Source organism: Lemur catta, unplaced genomic scaffold, assembly GCF_020740605.2.
Source record: "Lemur catta isolate mLemCat1 unplaced genomic scaffold, mLemCat1.pri scaffold_47_ctg1, whole genome shotgun sequence".
NCBI classification, from domain to species: domain Eukaryota; kingdom Metazoa; phylum Chordata; class Mammalia; order Primates; family Lemuridae; genus Lemur; species Lemur catta.
This window is the reverse complement of record NW_025423854.1, coordinates 1,172,434-1,182,708: the sequence shown is the minus strand read 5'-3', so window position 1 is coordinate 1,182,708 and position 10,275 is coordinate 1,172,434. Positions and strand designations below refer to the sequence as shown.

Genomic DNA, 10,275 nt, shown 5'->3' with positions numbered 1-10,275 from the left:
TTCAAAATATATATCTCCCATCTTAATAGGATATTAAATGATTAGAAAAGATGCCTGCTATTATAATTTCTTCTCAAGATTATACTGACGATCCTGGCAGGATCTGTGAAGTAAGATAAATATTTGAAAGAATAAAAAATATTGTCATTATTCACAGATGCTATGATTGCTTATGTTAAATATCTAAAGGAGATTTTAGTTAAGTATTAGAAACAATAAAATTAATAAGGTGGCTGGATACATATCAAAATGTAAAATTAATTGAACATTCATAAACAAGTAGGGATCAATTGTATGAAATAATTTTTAACAGGTACTATTTAGAAAATACTTCATGAAAATATGAAGTATTTAGGGGTTAATATAATAAAGGATGTATAAATCCTTTATGAAAAAATTATAAAATATATTGAAAAACATTTTTAAACAAATATGCAGAGATATAAAATATTCTTAAATGAAACATTCAGTAGAGCACATATTCTTTAATGAAACATTCAGTAGAGCAAAGATACAAATTCTTACCAAAGTGATCATATATTTAATGTAATTGCAGGCAAAATCTCAATGGGGTTTTTCTGGCACAGAACTTGAGAAGATGATCCTAAAAATATATAAAAGAATAAAAAATAAAAATAGTCAAAACACTCCTGAAGATAGACGAAGGTACAGGGATTTTCCCTACTGAGATGGGTGTATACATACATAATGAGTGCGATGCGCACTGTCTGGGGGATGGACACGCTTGAAGCTCTGACTTGGGGGAGGGAGGCAAAGGGCAATATACATAACCTAAACTTTTGTATCCCCATAATATGCTGAAATAAAAAAACACTTTATACTCATTGAGATAACATACTGTTCATTGTGCGATAGATAAATGGTCCTGTGGAACATAACACAGAGCTCAAAACCAACTTTTACCTGCCTGGAAATTTGATTCATAAATGAGCAGTTAAGTCAAGGTCAGACTAGCATATACAGTAGTAACAGATTCTCCTTCACATTTCTCACAACACAAATCCAGTGTGAGTTGGCTGGGGTGGGTGGGGGTGGGATGCGTAATCTGCTCCCCAGAATCACTCAGGGATCCAGGCAAAAAGCAGCTTAATGATCTTGTAGCTGTACGTTTGGGAGCCTTGTGGTCGTTTTGGTCATTATGGCCAGAGTAGCAAGAACGAGAGGATCATGTGCCAGCTCATAAGTCCTTTGACTTAAAAGTGACCGCTCAGAGACCTTGTCCCATAAATTAAAAGCATGGTTCCACCTATCCAAAAAGGAACTAGGAAATGTGGAGAACTGTATGGAGATTCCATGAGTAACAAATATTACTGTTAGTGAGGATTGAAGATCATGGGGAAATCGATAGACTCTTTAATAGATTTAAAAAATAACAGTCTTATGGAGAAATGGTCAGGTGACATAAAGCTTTTCACAGAAGAGAAAATACACTGTCTCAAAGTATATGACATGATGCTAAAATTCATTTGTAGTAATAGAAATTAAAATTGAAACCAAAATAAGGCACCCTTGTACACCATCTTTTTGATAAGGTTTAAAATGTGTGAAAATGATCAGGATGTGGAGGAACTTGAACATTCATCTAATGTTGGTTGGGGTGTAATAGTAAAGTAACTTTGGAAATCAGGTTACCATCGAGTAAGGTATTGAACCTATGCATTTCTGTAACACTAGAATTTATTTCAACAGACCATGAGTACAGTACTCATTCAACAGAATATGTGTATAAGAATGTTCATACAACATGACTCATAATAGCCCCAAACTGAAAACAACCTAATTTTGGTAAAAGAAGACTGAATCAATAAATGGTAATATAGTCATACAATAAAATAAAGTTCAGCAGTGAAAATGAATAAATGCCAGCTAAATGTCTCAACATAGATGAAGCTCAAGAACATCAAGTTTTTGTTTTTTTGAGACAGAGTTTCACTCTGTTGCCTGGGCTAGAGTGCCCTGGCATCTGCCTAGCTCACAGCAACCTCAAACTCCAGGGCTCAAGCAATCCTTCTGCCTCAGCCTCCCAAGTAGCTGGGACTACAAGCATGTGCCACCATTCCCAGCTAATTTTTTTCTATATATTTTTAGTTTTCCAGCAAATTTCTTTCTATTTTTTTTTTTTTTTTATTTAAGTAGAGATGCGGTCTCGCTCTTGCTCAGGCTGGTCTCGAACTCCTGAGCTCAAACGATCCTCCTGTCTTGGCCTTACAGAGTGCTAGGATTACAAGTGTAAGCCACTGCGCCTGGCCCAGTGAATGTCATTTTAAAAATTCAAATATTAGCTTGATTTAACTATTTAAAAAGTACTATCCAATTGCCCATCAACAGGCAAACTTTGCAGTAGTTGAGATAAAAATGCTGTAGGTAACATAGGAATTAGAGATGTACTTTTATGTAAGAAAATGACAATTAGTAAGACTTTAATAGGTTGTGAAATATATGTTTTACAATGTTGATAATGAAAAATAACACCCTATTAACACCCACTTTATCAGTGCCTCCAATGCATTATTTTTTAGGATAATCAAATGAAGTTGTCAAATAGAATGAGTATACTCTTTTTTGTGCACGTGTGACATTGATCAATTTTTCTCCCCAGGTGGCATGTTAATTCCATCCAGGCTGCTCCCCAACAGATTAAAGTATTAAAAAAAATACTTGACTCCTGTGGGGGAAGAACTGTTGAATTGATCCTCAAATTTGGAGCCCAGCCCTCAGAGACTCTCTTCCCCATACCCAAGCCCCCAGGCTGTGCCTCCCCAAAGCTGAGCGCACACCTGGGGGCTCAGTTTCTCCTGGTTCCTATTCCTCACAGCTATGGTCGAGCTGATTTACTGTCACCCTCCGAACTCATGGACGTGGCCGGGAAAGTGCCTCAAAGGGAGGGGGGGGCAAATGCTGGTGGCAGAATCAGGACAGTAGACAGCTGCAAGTCTCCGACCCCTTCCTACCCTGTGTTTTTGTGAAGCCTGTCTGCTTGGCTCCTGGGGCCCAGTCATCCCAGCATCCTGGGAATGAGCCTCAATTATGAGCCACCTGAAAACTTGGGACATCTTGCTCCGCTGGACCAGTGGAGGCGGCTAGGTGAGAGGGAACGGCTCGAAGGACATCAGGGGTGAAGCTAGTGGGTGCCCCTGGCACAGGGACAGAGAGAGGAGGACTTGCCTCCATGAAATAACAGGTGGGTGGGGTCAGGAGTGGGGGAGTGTGAGGTCACAAGGGTGACATTGTGACGCACCTGGAGCGGAGTTGGGGATTGGCCGGGCAGGCAAAGGGTAGTGATGAAAAGCTGGTTGCCGAGCTTGAGTGCAGCAGAGCCCGCATGGACTTGAAGGGCTGAACTTGGGCTCCAGCACCCGCCCTTTGGCTGTGACCACCTTCCTGTGGTCATGTCTCAAGGTCACCCTCTTGCCTGCCACTTCCAGTGAGTCTCATCTATTCTACAGGTTCCTGCCCTCTGCTTCCTAATCCTCCATGACTTCTCAGTTTCTGGCTGCCACAGTCCTCCACTTTGCCACTTTGGTTTCCAGAAATTTCGTCCGGAGCCAGCCCTGCTTTCCAGAGTCTTCAGCTTACCTGCTCATTGTCCCCTGTGTGTCCTGTTTGCCTGGAAGTCCAGATGACCGCAATGGAGACGGCCACTTGAGTTTTCTGGATCGCTGTGCCTGTGAGAGATGCGTCGTACATGCGCGGACAGAGAGAGCTTCATAGCAAGGTCGGTTTTCTTAGTGAGAAGGCCCACGCAGTTCCCACTGTAGCCTGGGCTGCAGAAAGAGAATTCAGGTGGTGGGAATGAAAGTGGCCACCTGAGAGAGGTCCTTAGAAAATAAACCATCAGAGAGCTCAGCTTTGTTCCTCACAATGAAATTGGAAAGTTTTCTGCTATCTCTCAATGATGTCCCGACTTGTGAGGTCTTCCTCTTCTGGAAATGGAGGGGTTGGGCTTATATCTGAGGTAAGTCCTACATCTAGTCCTAGTGAGTCATCAAAAGGGCTCAGTAACTTAATGACCTCAGAGCTGGGCCCTCTTTTGGCCACATCTATAAGTCCAAGCAGCCTGAATTCTTCTGGATGGAGGAGTGATGTTTTTCACATTGATGCTTCTGACATCAAGTTTTTCCTGAAAATGCCAAGAATGATCTCACTCGCTAGGAGATTCCCACCCCTCATGTAGCCCATTTATTTATTTATATGTTTATTTAATGGTAAAATTTTGTTCATTTTTGTTTTATTTTGATAGAATAGGGTACAAGTTGAATTCTGTTACATGTATATGTGATATAGTGAAGTCTGGGCTTTTGTACCCATCACCTGAATAGTGTGTATTGTACCCCATAAATAATTTTCATCCCTCACCCCCTCCCGCCTCCCTCCTTTTAAGTCTCCATTATACCATTCTGTGTGCCCTGGTGTAGCCATAGTTTACACTTATAAGAACATACGGCATTTATTTTTCTGTTTCTGCTTAAATTTATGGTCAGATGATTTTTAAGGTTATAAATGAGCTTAATAACTCTGTAGGATACAAGATCAAACTACAAAAATCAATTGTTTCTATATACTAGCAATAAACAAAATGAAATAAAAATTTCTTTCAAAATAGTATGAAGAAGAATAAAATAGGAATAAATTTAGCAAAAAATTTGTAAACCTGTACACTGAAAATTATAAAACATCACGGAGAGAAATTTAGAAGATAGGAATAAGTGGAAAGACATTTTGTATTCATTGATTAGAGATTCAGTATTGTCAAGATCACAATTCTACCCAAATTAAACTCTAAATTCAAAGCAAGTCCTATAAATATCCCAGTAGACATTTTTATTGGAATAGACAAGTTGATTTGAAAATTTATATGGAAATGAAAAGGACTTAAAATAATGAAGACACATTTTTTACATAAAAGAATGAAGTTGAAGGACTTATGTACCTGTTTTCAAAACTTACTATAAATCTCCAGTAATCAAGACATCATGGTGTTGACACAAGATCAGGTATATAGATCAATGAAAATTATTTGAGAGTCCTTAAAAAATGTTTAAATTTATGGTCAGATGATTTTTGACAAAGTTATACAGTCTTTTAACAAATAGTGCTGAAACAATTGAATACCCATAAGCCAAAAAAAGCATTATTACTTCACACAGCACATAAAAACTAACTGAAAGTGGATCATAAATCCAAATGTAAGAGCCAGCACTTTAAAATTGCAATAAGAAATAGGGAAAAAATGCATTACCTTGTGTTGTGGAAAATGTTCATACAGACAACATTAAAAGCATAGTCCATAAAAGAAAACATTAAAATGGATTTTTATAGAAATTACAAAGTTTTTCACTTCTAAAGACACCATTAAGAAAACTAAAATACAAGCCACACACTGGACGATGAAATCACAAATAATATATCTGATGATAGACTTGAATCCAGAATATATAAAGAACATGTAAACCTCAACAATAAGAATAAAACTAAAAAATGTTCAAAAGACTTGCACAGACATTTCACCAAAGAAGATATAAGAATGGCTAATGGGCCTATGAATGATGAGCACATTGTGATAATACTCAACATTATTGACCATTAGAGAAGTTCAGATTAAAACCATAATGATATACTATTACATACCCACTAAAATGACTGCAGTAACCCAGAAAATAACAAGTGTTGATGAGAATGCAGAGAAACTGGAATCCCCGCATGTTGTAGGTGGGAGTGTAAAAAGGTACAGCTACCTTGGAAATCAGTTTGGCAATTTCTTAGACTTACCACACAACCTGGTAAGTCTACTTCTGGGAATCTCTTTAAAAGAAATGAAAACACGTTCATACAGAGACACATACGTGGATGTTTCTAGCAGTGTTGTTCATAATGGCTCAAACTGGAAGCAATCCAAATATGCATCAATTGGCAGATGATTAAAGAAATGTGGTATATACATACTATGGAATACTATTCAGTAATTAAAAGCACACTACTAAGTACTAAAATCTGGATGAAACTTAAACATGCTGAGTGAAAGGAGCCAGACCAAAAACGTCTGCATATTGTGTGATTCCATTTACATACAATGTCTAGGAAAGTAAGTTTATAGAGACAAAGCAAGTCAGCATTTTTCTAAGGTGGGGAGTGGGAGACGGGATTAACTGCAAATGATTGTGAAGGAACTTTTTGCAGGTGATGGAAATGTTCTAAAACTGGATTGTGGTGATGTTTGCATAAGTACAAATTTATCAAAACAATTTGAGTTTACATTTCCAGTGGGCAAATTTTAGGGTATGCTAATCATACATCAATTAAGCTATAAACGTAAAAAGGAAGAAGAAAAAAGTTATTAAGTGGTGTTTCTTTTGGTAGACACTTAAAAGCTTATTTACATAGTAAGCTTCTGTTACGATAGTTAGGAGCTAAGAAGTAATGGCTTTGGTTTCAACATCAAAAAAGTTTAGTGTATGGTATGATTTCATGTTAAAAAATCAGCTTACAATGGAAACATATGTTAGGAACAATATTTTTGTTTGTTTAATAAGAGGGTAAAATTTCTTGTGACTTAAATTTTATAAATTTCCTATATTGGATTTATAAGTAAATTACCACTGATCTCATCACTGCTTAAAACACAAAATTATATGTACCAACTTATATTGAACTAAATGAAATGATAATGGATGCCATTCTAAACGTTTTAATTTCATAATATTTTTACAAGCTACAAATCATAAGGATTTAATGTATTAGATAAATTACAATTTCCCTATCCTTATCTACCTTTAAGATCTTAGATAAATCATTCAGTTAATTAATAAGTTTTGAAAGCCTGGAAAGTTTCTTAGTAAAAAACAGACACAAAACACTTATAAATAATGATAATATCTATTCTTGTTATTTTTGAATGGCAATGGCTTAAGGACAAAATATATATCCTCCAGTTGCCCTCAGAGGAGATATATATATATATATATATATATATATATATGCATGCACATACAGTATGTTCAAAATTATACAACACAAATAAATATGTATGTGTGTGTATATGTATGTGAATATGTGTATATTCATCTATTTCAATTGTTAATCAATTGTTAATGTGTGTTGATGGAGAAAAAACAGTAAAACAATTCATGTTTTTTTTATTCTCTAGTTCTTTTTTTCTGTCTGGAAAAGGTTATTTTAATTAAAGATGATATTTAATATAAATATTATATAATTTCATTTATAATATATAAATTATATTTTATGATATATAACATTTATATTTAATATGAAGACACTTAATTTAAATAATTATATAAGATACGATAATTAGAGACATGAAAATATGTGTACAAGAAACTAGATATGATTTCCTTCTTATTTAAGAAATTAATAGTTTATCCACAGGACAAATTTAATATGATATATATGTATTATTTAATATACTGATTAGTTAATTATTTGTTAAAACCATAGGGAATTTTTATTATTACCAATTTTTATATTTATATATCTGTGTATGTCTAAACCTATAAGTCCTTTCCTTTAAATTATTATATAAATACTTATAAAGCAGAAACAAAATGAGTGACATTTTTATTTAAAATGACTGGGCTATTTTATGCTTATGTGGAAGTTTCTTCTTGTAATTCTGTTAAATTTTGGTTATTGTTTTTTACACTCCTAAATCAGTTTTTAAAAAGAAGTCTTGTTTGCTTTTCATAATTTATTTTCAATTACAATTGTTACAGTGTTTTTAAAATGTATGAAATTATTTCTGACATTAGTTATGATTTATATCATGTCTTCTGTAACTACTATTTTTTGTTTTAGCTTTCCAAAATTCAAAACAGTAATTTTGTTCTACAAAACAAAGGAAAATAGGAATCATTAGGTTTGTTAAAACTCTTTAGGTTTTAAATAATTCAAAACTGTTATGAGAGCCATTGTCCTTCAACCTTGGTATTTAAAAACAACAAAAAAGTAAGTTTTACTTCCCTCTGTGCAAAAATTAAAGTGCTCCAAACCTGGCAAATCCAAAAGAGAGATGATATTAGGTTAATTATATATTAGTAAAACATATTAATAGAAGTATGTTTTAATAACTGTGTACTTTTCAAGTTAAAAGAAGCATGCTGCTATTTAAACATAAATACTGAAATATAAACTATCAGATTTTTCTCTAGGATTCTAGGCTCACAAATCCTTTTTCATGTTTTGTTCATGAAAACTCTGACCAAGTGCTGACTCAAGTATGTGGGAATCATTAGAGACCTACTGCTTATTTCAGTATTTTGTTAGATCTAGTGGCCAAGCCATATCCACCTTGTTTGGGATCTATAACAGCAATAGAAAAATGTATGAAAACTTCCATTGATTTAGTTCCAGAGTTTCTACTACACTTACTGGTTCCTATTCTCCACAGACTCTTTTACTGGCAGTCACCTGGCATCCTGTGAAATATTACTGCTTTCATCTTCAAAGGTCTCTATTCATTGCTGCTTCACTCTGAACCCAGCCACTCTTCGTTCATCACCTAAAGAAAGAACCCAACAATTACTTGCCAGCATTTTGGGAACTATTCACAATAATTTAAACCTTATAGACAAAACAACCTTGATTTTAATGTGGTTTTATGTGGTTAATAATTTAAAAAAACTAAAAATTATGAAGCTGAGTATGCTATAAGAAACTTAAATCAGGCCTTGAAATATAAGCTTCTCACAGAAATAAAATAATTCCAGATGGTTGCATTAATTGCCATCATTCAGATATATCAATTGCCAAAAGATAAAGAAAGAAATATTTATTGTTGTGGTAGGTATGATTTTAGGTTAGTTCACGACTATGAAATGCTTTAGAAACAAAAAGATGTCCTATTATAAGATGGTGAATTAAAAGCCCTAGTATTTCTATAGGCCATGCTCCCTAGACAAGCAGCTGATTAGCAAATCACAGAAATGGTAGAGGTCATTGATTTACATCCAGAAACCTGACTTTAGCTTGGTCAAAAGGAGACACTAAGAAGAGAGAAGCAACCTCTAATATTTGGAAACTCACCTAGCACTGTTAAGGTTTGGTGTTGCTAGGAGTAGACCAGGTATTCATAGCAAGGTGATAATATTTTTCTGCTTAATGTAAATAATTCCGCAGAGCACTAGCTTCAGAAGAGGCCGCACAGTGATTGTGGTGGATCAAGAGAAAAAGAACAACTCTCTACAGTCAGGTTTGTATGAACTAAAATAAAATCTTAATCCCCCCAGCTGTGATGGAATGGACGTCCTCTTGGCAAAGGGCACTGCAGAAATAACCTAAGGCTCAGATACTGGCTATGAAACGGTAGGTGCACCTTTATCCTTTTGGAGACATCATACTTTATGACAGTGAGACACCAAATCATGAACAGACCTAAGGCTATAGAAGGAAAATAGCCTAAAACAAACCTATACGCCTTCAATTTACATAAGAGACCTCTTGAGTTTCAGTAAACATCCAATGGCTTATCTCTCATTAACAGATTTCTTTTTATTTTTATTTTTTTATATTTTTTATACTTTAAGACAGAGTCCCACTCTGTTGCCCAGGCTAGAGTGCCATGGCGTCAGCCTAGCTCACAGCAACCTCAAACTCCTGGGTTCAAGCAATCCTCCTGCCTTAGCTTCCCGAGTAGCTGGGACTACAGGCATGCGCCACCATGCCCGGCTAATTTTTCTATATATATTTTTAGCTGTCCAGATAATTTCTTTCTATTTTTAGTAGAGATGGGGTCTCGCTCCTGCTCAGGCTGGTCTTGAACTCCTGAGCTCAAACAATCCACCCACCTTTGGCCTCCCAGAGTGCTAGGATTACAGGCGTGAGCCACCGCATCTGGGCAACAGATTTCTTAAGTTAAGAAATTCCAAGACTTAAGACAAAGCTTCATACTTTAACCAGTTACAAGTCAAAGAAACTGTAAGTGCACATATAACATATAAGAACACACTTTAAGATGTCCTGCCATTTCAGGGAAAACAATACACGCCCTCCACATACTGACTTAGGGAGTTATTTGTAGTTCCTACCTGCATGAACCTATACAACCAAACTGCACCGCAGTAGTGTGGGCACATATTCTCAGGACCTCCTGAGGCCATGTGCTCCAGGTGAGCCAGTCATGCATGTTCAGATCAGAATAAACCTCTTTAATTATTTTAAAGAGTTTGGGTTCTTTTCTTTTCACAAGATGGTGCTCACACCTGAGGTTCAAAGAAGACTCAGGATTCCTTGAAGGAGGAGCTC

At 35.7% G+C, this 10,275-nt stretch overlaps 1 long non-coding RNA gene across 1 annotated transcript; it reads right to left on the bottom strand.

Moving 5' to 3' along the window:
* LOC123629814 lies at positions 1-3,773 on the bottom strand. Its single transcript, XR_006732285.1, has 3 exons — positions 3,598-3,773; positions 526-604; positions 1-103 (listed from the first exon to the last, which is right to left on the bottom strand). It is a non-coding gene; the product is annotated as an uncharacterized LOC123629814 (long non-coding RNA).
* Between the last annotated feature and the right edge of the window lie 6,502 nt (positions 3,774-10,275).